Genomic DNA, 9,166 nt, shown 5'->3' on the forward strand with positions numbered 1-9,166 from the left:
AGAGCGACACAAATGCGGCGTCCATCCAGGGAGCAAACCTACATTCAATTTTCCGAGTCTGATTGTAGCCAGATGCTGTCAACTTCAAAGGGTTCACTGCACTGGATGGCCCTGCAGGGGAGGTTGCTCGCATGCGGTTGTTGGGTCTGCTCATCCAGAGAGAATGGGGCTGATTAATAATAACAGCCTCAACATATACGCATTTAACCAATTCATTATTGCTAAATTAGGGTTTACCACTCACCCTTAACTGTTATGAACCAGACTTATTACGTCTTTATCTTTCAAGGAAAAATATTGATTGAACCTAACAAATAAAGCTTAGCTGACATTACTAAAGGATGTGGAAACTAAGTTGCTTATAAGCTGTTAAACTGTTTACTCACCCATAAATTATTTATATCAAATGGCAGTTGGATAGTTTCTTAAATGAAGAAGCTACCCATTGTCAAGCATCTCTGTGGACTGGAGGAAATTAGACATAATATAATCATACAGTTCGGCTAATCCTTTCAGCTGCTAAGTAACCAAAGAATCTGATACACTTTAAAAATGTACCACAGGCCAGATCTGCTGTATAATGTGGGGAGTAAAGCAGAATTTATGCGATATATATATATATATATATATATATATATATATATATATATATATATATATATATATATATATATATATATATATATATATATATATATATATATTGTTAAGAAGCAGGATTTACTAGTTAGGTAGACGAGAAGTTTCTCACTGATTTCCAATCTTTACCATAGGGTAGTTCTGGTACGAGTCAGAGTTGCCAGTTTGTTTGCTGTTCAGGAACGTAGTTATTTCGTAAGTTATGCATTAATTTTTGTGTTCTTCTCCTCAATAATGTTTTATTTATGTGATTGCTTGTTAAATTATGTAATTCAATTTAAGTTTGTATGCTAAATACTTTACACTGTTATGTTACATAAGAAAACTCTGGCATGTTTTGGATATCTTGGAGTTGGCAACTGTTGTTCTCGAAGAATGTAGATAATTCTAGAACAATACAAGCTTATAAATATGGATGGGGAAGAGACCAGAGCAAGTTCAGTCGGTTTTCAGTTCAGTTTGAGTGAAGTGCAGTGCAGTGTCAGTGAAGTTTGTATATTTTTGGTACTTGTGAAAACAGTGAAGTGTTGTTGGCAAACAGTGAAGTGTTATTGAAATTTGTATATCATCGGTACTTGTGATAATAGTGAAGAGCTCTCAAACATTAAGTGCAGTTGCAGTTAGTAAAGTTTGTATAGCTCCAGCGCTTGTGAGAATAGTGAAGTGAGGTTGGAAAGCATTCAGTGTAATTATTTGAAAAATAAAGACTTGCTCATGACCTGGAGAGTATGGCATACAAGATGTACCCAGGAGCAGCACCTATCCTGTCGGTAATTCTTCTGAGGGACCAGTTCATCGACGCTCTTGACAGTGCAGAGTTGAAAGTGCAAGTGAAGCAGGCACAACAAAGAATCATGCAAGAAGCATTAGCCAGGGCCTAGAGTTCGAGTCCTATGTCAGATCCAGTACGTACACTTGTCAGGCAGGTCGTAGTGCAGGATTCAAGGCAAGGGAGGGGCAGGTATATGAAACGGAAAATTTTGAAGGAAGTTGCTGGTACTGTGAAAAGCCAGGACATCTGAAGTGGATTGTAACAAGTGAAAGAGAGAACAGGAGAAGATCAGAGGAGGTTGTTGGTTCTGTGGGAAGCCAGGACATAAGAAGGTGGATTGTTACAAATGGAAGAAGGAGCAAGAACAGAACAGTGCAAGGAAATCTTAGATTGTAACAAATGGGTGTTGGACATGTGGTAAGGTGGGTCACTTTATCTATGAGTGTCCAGATGAGAATGATGAGGGTGAATTAGTGAAGGCTGGTGACAAGAGGCAACAACCAGCAAGTATTTCCCAAGAAGCCCCAGCACTGAGGAAATGCAGGAGAACCTTGATGAATAGTGTGCAACAAGATGAAAAAACAGACAGCAAGCAATGTACCAGTTGTAGAAACAGGAATTTTGGCAAGAAATGCCGCCATACTGTTGTGACAGGGCTAGCGTCAGATAAGGAAGACCTGAAGAGGATGCAGATGGATGATGCAGATTTACAACCAGTGCTAGAGTGACTGCAGCAGAGTACAGTGCGACCATCTTGGAAAGAAGTTTCCAAGTTAAGCCCTCCAACCAAGATCTACTAGAGTCAGTGGGACCTTCTTTGTCTGAACAATGGACTACTGGAACATCAATGGGAGATGCCCGATGGCCTCAGCAAGTATTGGCAACTGGTGGTTCTGAAGAAGATGAGGTCCAAGATCTTGGATGAGTCCCACAATCAGATCACCAGTGGGCACCTGGGAATGAAGAAAACTTTAAGCCGTCTGTGAGAGAGGTTCTACTGGACTGGCATGCGTTAGAATGTTGAAGAGTGGTGTGAAGCCTGTGATGTATGCTGCACCAAGAAGGGACCAAAGAAATGTGGCTGCACACGTCTTCAACTGTACCAAGTGGGTACACTGATGGAAAAAGTCGCAGTGGACATTGCTGGACCTTTGCCACTCACTGAAAGAGGAAATCGGTCGCCATGGACTATTTCACAAAGTGGCCAGAAGCCTATGTCATCCCCGATCAAGAGGCTGCAACTGCTGCTCAGGTGTTGGTTGACCAATTCTTCTGTGTTTTGGGATACCACAAGAGCTACATTCAAACCAGGGTAGAGACTTCGAGTCTGCTGTGTTTCATGAATACTGCAAGTTACTGGGGCTCAAGAAGACCAGGACGACCCCACTAAGGCCACAGTCTGATGGAATGGTGGAGAAATTCAGCTAGACCTTGGGACAAGAACTGGCCAAGTACTGCACAGAGGGACAAACTGAATGGGACCAGAAATTGCCTGCGTTGCTGATGGCATATTGGTCTGCATCCCATGAGTCTACCAGCTACACCCCTGCAAAACTGATGTTGGGCCAAGAGTTATGCTTACCCGTTGAGTTGTTAATGGGAAGACCACCTGGTAAAGAGTTGCCTACAGACACCTCCAGCTATGCAAAGCATCTTCAGGAAAGGCTGGCTGAGGTACATCATCAAGTATGAAGAGCCCTTAAGTTTTCAGGAGAGGTGATGAAGTGCAAGTATGATGCCAAGGCAAGTGAGGTGAGCTTCAAGCATGGTGATCAAGTTTGGTTATACAATCCTCAGTGAAAGAAAGGACAGTCACCGAAGATGCAGAGCCCATGGGATGGGTCTTACACTATGCTGGACTGCCTACCAGACATAATGTATTGGATTCGGGGAGGCAGGAAGTCTCACTCAAAGGTGGTATACGTGAACTGTCTGTGGCAGTACCATGAGCCAGGACAGTACAGCTGGGACATCTCTGAGGAATCGTGCTCTCCTGCAGCTGAGGATGTTGAGGAGGACCACGGAGCTGAAGTGCAAGAGGATGGTGACAGTTTCCCGGGGGAAGAAGTGAATCAGGAAGAGGACCAAGACATTCTAGGAGGAGTGGACATCGTCAGAAGTGGCATAGAAGAAAACCTGATAAATTGAAGGATTATTTCGTGTATAGTTCAATGTTTCATTAGGACTGATTATGGTTTGGTTGGGACAACAAATAACTAGGGAGGGGGTAGTGTTAAGAAGCGGGATTTGCCAGTTAGGTAGTTGAAAAGTTTCTCACTGATTCCCGATGTTTACCGAAGGCTAGTTTCTGTACGAGTCAGAGTTGCCAGTTTGTCTGCTGTTTGGGAGCGTAGTTATTTCGTATGTTATACATTATTTTTTGTACTCTTCTTCTCAATATGTTTTATTTATGTGATTGCTTGTTAAATTATGTTACTCAGTTTAAGTTTGTATGCTAAATAATATACAGTATTATGTAATATAAGAAAACTCTAGCATATTTTGGATGTCTTCAAGTTGTCAACCGTTGTTCTTGTAGAATGTAGATAATTCTAGAGCAGTACAAGTTTCTATAAGGATGGGGAAGAGACTATAGCAAGTTCAATCGGTTTTCAGTTCACTTTGAATGAAGTGCAATCAGTGAAGTTATATATTTTCGGTACTTGTGAAAACAGTGAAGTGTTGTTGGCAAACAGTGAAGTGTTACTGAAGTTTGTATATCACCGGTACTTGTGATAATAGTGAAGTGCTCTCAAGCACTAAGTGCAATAATATTGCAGTTAGTAAAGTTTGTATAGTTCCAGTGCTTGTGAGAATAGTGAAGTTAGAAAGCATTCAGTGTACTTATTTGGAAAATAAAGAAAGTGAACTTAAGATTCCAGTGATTGTTTACAACGCCTGAGTTGATCCTGTGTACAGTACAACGAAAGGCTGCCTCTAGGAAGAAAAACTCATTGGGCAACGTCCTTCCTATACTGGACTACTGCTGTTGGAACCTGTGGTAGTGTGAGGTGGTGGCGTAACAATATATATATATATATATATATATATATATATATATATATATATATATATATATATATATATATATATATATATATATATGCGGAAACCACTTCAACGTAAAGGCATGTATGCAAAATAACCACAGGAGAAATGAAGGGAGCAACAGTGAGTACTTTCGTATATTACATCTTCAGACAGAGTGATACTGAAAAGTAAAGAGTAGAGGTCTTTTACGCACGCCCACAGCAGGGAGTGGCACACAGAACTAAGGATGACCTGAATTAAAACTGATCGATACACAGGTCAATAGGTACCTGACTTTTTACCCCACGGATGCACCTGACAAAAGGGGTAAATACTCCAGCTTAACTTACGCACGCCTGCAGCACGGAATGGCACACAACACAATTAAAAATTAGCGATGCAGAGAACAATAGGGACCTGACTTTCTTCCTTGGGGATGCACCTAACAAAAAGGGGTAAAGACGGCGGCTTAAATTAAGACCTAGAGGATTCATGCTGGGTGTGCTCCAGACAGGTGTGACTGTACTACCAGGAGACAACAAGGAACGATCAGTTGTTAGTCTGGGGGATACTGCTTTAAAATTAATTCAGTTAACAATTTATGACACTTAAAACAACCATAGCTTATGTTTACATTCTTTTCAAATATGCCAGAAATTATGCAAGATTCTATTACACTTCTTGCATCAAATGTTTTTGATCTTGCTAGAATCATAGAGTCTTCCCGGTCAGTCACTGGATGCTTTGTGCTGACATGAGTCACTACTCTGTTGGGCTGTCCTTACGCTGTATTTGTTGTGAGATTCTAGTTTCTAAATCTTTTCCAGATTGTCCCATGTAAAATTTGTTACAGTTTTTACACGGGGTTTTGTAAACAACGCCTGAATTACTATATGGGCTGTTCTTGATGAGGGCTTTTTTGATGGTGTTCTCTTATTTAGATAATACTTAAGTTTCCTTCGTACGTGAACAACATCAAGTAATAAGGTTTTGATATCTCAATATTTTGACTACAGGTCTTCTTGTCATACCTCAAAAGTTGGGAATATGTCTTAAGTATTCTGTGTCAACCTTTGCCACATTTTTAAATACTTTGTGAGTATTATAGATATCCTTAGTGATACTTCATTGTTATATAATTATTCATAGCTACATCAACCCATTAGGCTACCAGCTGTTAGACTTACTGTTTGGTATCTCTATACTTACTACTAAAATTCTCGGTCATTGTATGTTGTATAAGTTTTATAGCCGGCCATAACAGAGCACCCAGGAGGGTGAAAGTTGGTGTACAGGGGTAACTCAGCATGGGGAAGAACATAGGCATGGAGGCGTTGGCCTCTGAGGCCGGTTTGAGGCCATTACTGTAATGGCCTAGAGGCCGTGTAGGCCAGAACTGTCCTTAGGAGGCCGATTTTGGGGTTAGCCACAGAGATCATTTTAAGTTTTATCCCTAGATCTTTCTGTTTTCCATTTTTTTTTCTGATGCAGTACCTTGAGCAAGTGTGTCTGTGTTCATGTGGTGGCAACGATTCCCTCAGTCGACCATTTCTGGTGAGAGGGGCGTATCAGAGAGAGAGACAGACAGACAGACAGACTGACAGAGAGAGAGAGAGAGAGAGAGAGAGAGAGAGAGAGAGAGGGAGGGAGGGAGAGAGAGAGAGAGAGAGAGAGAGAAAGAGAGAGGAGCCTCCAGCCCCTCCCACCTGGTCATTTTCCACCAAATTTTGCACACACCTTTGGATGCGCCAGAAAAAAAAAAAAGTTGAAGGCAAAAGTTCACCAAACACTCTTCACGTTATTTTATTTTATTTATTTATGTATTTATTTTTGTTTTGAGAGTTAAAGTGTTTCAACACTTCAACACAAGTCCGCCGCCCGTCGTTGGCAGGCGTGATGTCACTGCAGTGGCCAACAGCCGTGCCACGAAGGACTGTATTTCTCTGGTTAACGGTGCCTGCCACGCCGTAAAGCTACCAGCCTGCCGCTGGATCAGGACATCCAGCTTACAAGCTCTAAACCTATTCAGAATTATTATTATTATTATTTTAACAGTTTATGCCAACTTACTGCATTGATTAATTGTTGAAACGGTGGAAGTCTGACTTTGGCAACAAAAAGTAAATGCAATAAATAGGTGTTTCACGAAAAAAATACGAATATAATGGAATGTATGAAGAATCAGAGGCAAGCTCAGTGGGCGAAATTATAAGAAATCGCATAGAGTAAACGCATTAGGTGTTACGAGAGTTGCTGTGGCATCAGAGAGAGAATGCGCACATGAGAGAGAGAGAGGGGGGGGGGGGATCCTGCAGCCACATTAGCCACCATTCGTAACTGAGCCAATACAGCTGGTTATCTGTGTGTGATGTGTTATGTGCACCAAAGCAGTGCATGCCAACAGCCTATTAGTTCATGGTACATTACAGTCAGAACAGCTTGAGTACCAAAGTGCTCCAAAAGGGCAGCAAACAACAGCTTGATATCACAGAAATTTCTGGGATTGGTGACTAATGTCTCGGCCAAGGGGATTTCCTTAAGAACGACCCCCTAGAAGACGCCTCATGGACGAGGATGTTTCTTGGCTGTCAATATTCAACTTTACTATGAGCTGTGTGCCTGTTTTACTGTGAAAAATGCATTTTCGAGATTACTGCTAATACATCAACATGGCTAAGTGACAATAGCTTGCCCAGAGGGCCTAGCCAATTAGGCTCACAAAGCGGGCCAAAACAGCAAGTAATAACTCTCTCACTACCATTACTACAACACATGAGAGAACAATTAAGTCCTCCGCCGATCATTCAGTAATTACCAACTCTATCCTCGAGTTTCAAATTCCATACAGCAGTTGTGCCAGAAACTCCATATGAATATAAATTAATGATGCCGACTAACTGAGGCCCAGCAGGGAGCTGATGGCGGTGCAGGTGGGGGGGGGGGAGGATAGAGGATGTGGCAGGAATAAGGGAAAGTAGGTAAGATTCGGTTCAGCTATGTTAAGTTGGCTTTGATGAAGTGACATTTTGTGAGGTTAATTTAGTTTATAATTAATCTAATTAGCTTAGGTAAGGTTGCTGTTGGACTTTTAAGATAAGGTTGGAGATTAGGGTAGGTCATGTTAGGATGAGTTAGGTGGGTAATGTAGAGTGAAGGTCAGGTAACGTTAAAACAGGATGACTTTGGATATGTTATTGATATGTTATTTTTGTTTTCCTTATTTTCCTTTGGTAAGGCTATATGAAAATGAATTATCCTTATTTAGGGTTGCGTAGGTAGTGGCGTAGGTGATTTAAAAGCTGCTTGATTAGAGATTATAACAGAAACAGACATCGGGCAACTTTTGAACTTAGATTACTGTTCTATTATTTTCTGATTTTAATTTTTTCTGTATGTGGAATATATCCATCTCATTCTTAAAAGGGAAAATTGGAATAGGGTGGTGATGATGATGATGATGATAATGAGGAGGAGAGGATGGATCAGAGTATCGGTAGACACTATGTAGGGATGACACCAACGCGCCCAAAAGCCTTAACAAATTCAACTCCCAAACACGGAAGCTTATATAGTTTGTAGCAACTAGCCGTAATCTTCATGCCCCTCTATGTCAGTAACATCTAAAACAGATAAAACATAGACAGCAACCTGAAACGAAATCGAAAAAAAAAAATCCCAATTTCCCCATAGTCAAGGTCAAGCAAACGTGATTTCCAAGCTTCCTTTATTCTGTGGATACAGGCAGGTGTGCTCTCTAGGATGGACTGCTTACAACTGAGTGAACCGTCTTTGGTACATTCCCACAATAACTAGTTCCACTGTTTCACGAGGAGTTCTAACCATAATTATAATATACCATCACATACCGCACCTCAACCCCCACCAGAAACTGAAGTGCAAACAAGAAAACAGCTAAACATACACAATACTTGGAATAAATGTATAAGTCAATTCAGGTATAATTATAAAACAATGGTAATATAATATGACAGATTACATAAAATACAAATTTTTACAATATATACATATATCCATGCTCAGTCTCCTTCATTATCTTCAGTCTCTATACTATGCTCATCGTCATCAGTCAAGTCATCCCAACACTCTTCCTGATCAGACTCATACTCTCTCCGACTTTGATCTACCCGAAGCCGTCTTCGGGGGTGACGAGTACGACCTGAACGTCGCAAAGCGACAGGGGTCTCTGACCCTTCCAAACTCTTTGAGACTCAACCGGGATATCCCAAGAATAGGCTTTCCCTATTACTCTCTCCAATTCGTCAAAACGTCGTACCTTAACCTTTCCTAATGGTTCATTCTCAGGTACCAGATGGTAAGTCCACCCCCCTCTTAACACTTTACTCTAAATGGGGTGGACAGGTAGGGAGCTATTTTCTTACTGCCCTTACTGTGTCGCTCTGCTGCTGATAACTTTAGGCGCACTACAGTGTATGTCACTTACATGAAATACCTTCCCCTTATTACAGTGTCCTTCATTACGTCCTTCCTGTGCCACAGCAACCCTGTCCTTGGCTAACTTTATCGCCCTTTCAATTTTAATAATTTTGTCACTCACCAGGCGTCGACCTACATCCGTATTACTCATGTCTAGGGGGCAATAATCTGGATCTGTCCCAAAAGCATCCTCCACTACCACTCTTTCAGGACATCTTGCAGGAGTCCCATATACCAGTTCATGAAGTGTGTATCCAGTAGTTGCATTCT

The sequence above is a fragment of the Coenobita brevimanus genome, chromosome 2, assembly GCF_032717465.1.
Source record: "Coenobita brevimanus isolate Jiangsu-jjx chromosome 2, ASM3271746v2, whole genome shotgun sequence".
NCBI classification, from domain to species: domain Eukaryota; kingdom Metazoa; phylum Arthropoda; class Malacostraca; order Decapoda; family Coenobitidae; genus Coenobita; species Coenobita brevimanus.